This window comes from Fukomys damarensis, unplaced genomic scaffold (assembly GCF_012274545.1).
Source record: "Fukomys damarensis isolate Sample0158 unplaced genomic scaffold, DMR_v1.0_HiC HiC_scaffold_36, whole genome shotgun sequence".
Taxonomy (NCBI): domain Eukaryota; kingdom Metazoa; phylum Chordata; class Mammalia; order Rodentia; family Bathyergidae; genus Fukomys; species Fukomys damarensis.
Window position 1 is genome coordinate 10529770 of NW_022900948.1, and position 2117 is coordinate 10531886.

Here is a 2117-nt window from a genome sequence, read left to right on the forward strand (position 1 = left end):
GCAAATATGAATGCATATGAATGTATTCATTATGAATCACAACACACACTAACATTTTTTTCCTAAGGGTTGGGAATGTAGCTCAGTAAAAAGGCCCTAGGTCCAATCACCAGTACTACAAAAAACGAAACAAAACAAACATTCAAACAGAAAATCAGATTAGCATTGGACTTCCTCCCCAAAACATAATGTAGGAAGACGAAGAAGCAGGGGGACCCAGGACACCATCTGCCCCATCACCTGATGTGTCCTGCTTTGAACAGGGGCAGTGGGCAGAGGGCAAAGCAGAGGGTAGACTGGCCCCCTATGGGTACATCACTATTATTACTTTCTCCTCCCTCACCCCCAGGATGAACTTGAGTCCTTTCTCTTCTTCACCATCGAATTCTTCATGCTTTTAGTCCTCCAGAGCCGATGAAACACCAAAGAGCTACCTATGCAAAGCCTATAACAGTAACTTTCCAACTTGATTTCTTACAATATTTAATTTTATATTATGTATCATTTATTATAGCATTTTGATACCTCATATTCTGTTTACACATCTTGAAAGTCACTCCATAATTTTCTTGTTAGTTAAAAAAGCCACTGCTCTAGAGAATGGTATTTATGGTGGTACTGCTGTTTACTAGTACTTTAGCTGCTTGCTGGACTCCCTATGGATTCATTATGGGCTGCATCATTACATATGTCCTGGTATTTGCCATAGGAACCAATGATGTAGCAAATCCATTTGGGATGGTTGTAGGCTCAGGTATAGTGATACTGACACAAGCTTACATTCTAGCTTTGAAATAGTGGGCTCAGTCATATTGGGGACCAAAGTGAGCTAAATCATCTGAAAGAACTTGATTGATTTGGAGATGTACAACTTTACCCAAGAGCTACTAATGACTGTTTCAATCTGTACAAGGTCGGTTCTGCTATGTGACTTTATTTTTGAAGTTCTCCCTTCAAAGGATCCATTGTACTGCCAGTGTAACAACTGGTTTCTCCCTCATGGCAAAGGGACAGGAGGGTGTCAAGTGGTCTGAACTGATAAAAAATGTGTCTTGGTTTGTCTCTTCACTGCTTTCTGGTATTATGTCTGTTATTTTATCCTTCCTTGTTCATGCATTCATCTTCCTTAAGGCAGATCAGTTTCTAATGGTTTGCAAGCTGTGCCAGTTTTGTATGCCTGCACAGTTGGAATAAATCTCTTTTCCATCATGTATGCTGGAGCTTGATTGCTGGACATTCACAAAATCCTTGTGTGGGTACCATCCTCATCTCAGTGGGATATGCAGTTATCTGAGCCCTTATAGTCTGATTCTCTGTCTCGGGATGAAAAGAAAAATTGAATGAGAAATAAAGTCCAGTTGTTCTTCAAAGCCCCTTATTGGAAAAGACTAGCTTGAAAATGGACCCTAAATAAACAAAACTGTCTATCAATGATACTGAAAAGAGAAATCCTGTTCCTGAGGCAGGATGCCCCATTAGGCCCCTCCAGGCCGTGGTGAAATAAAAAGTCTTGCTCAAATTTGGAGACCTAGAGGAAGATCAAAGGGATAAAAGCTTCCCATCTATGGACCTGAAAGAGGACACCACCATAGACAGCATATAAACACTGCAGTTGTTCAATGGCAACCTTGTTCCATTCAATCAAGCCATCAGCAATCAGGTAAGCTCAGATCATACCATTCATAAAGATTCTGGTTTGAACTAAGTGCGGCTCCATAAATTATATATGGCAAAGGTAAAAGGGTACACAAAAGGCAATGATAGCTACAATTCCTACACTGCTGCACTGTAGCAATTTTGGGCATGTACTTGGATTCATTCCATACCGAAGAAGGTAAACAGAAGGGCAAAGAAATGGAAGAACTGACATGGCCTAAGGCAGACACCAAGAAACAAATTCAATTGGACAGTTATACCAGTTACCATAATGCTATGCCTGACCTTCACTTTACAACTGAGATAGACATAAGTGTCAAAGCAGAGAAGGGTCTGGTATTGTTATTGCTTAGATCTAAAATGTTCCCCAAACATCTTATGTATTTGGAAGGTAACTGGATCATGAGGGTGATATACTCATCAGTGTATTTGTCCATTGATGACTTCAGTAGCTGAATGTC

The 2117-nt window shown here is 40.3% G+C and overlaps 1 pseudogene; it reads left to right on the plus strand.

Moving 5' to 3' along the window:
* Positions 1-600: 600 nt before the first annotated feature.
* On the plus strand, positions 601-1226 carry LOC104854412 (annotated as a pseudogene).
* The last annotated feature ends 891 nt before the right edge of the window (positions 1227-2117 follow it).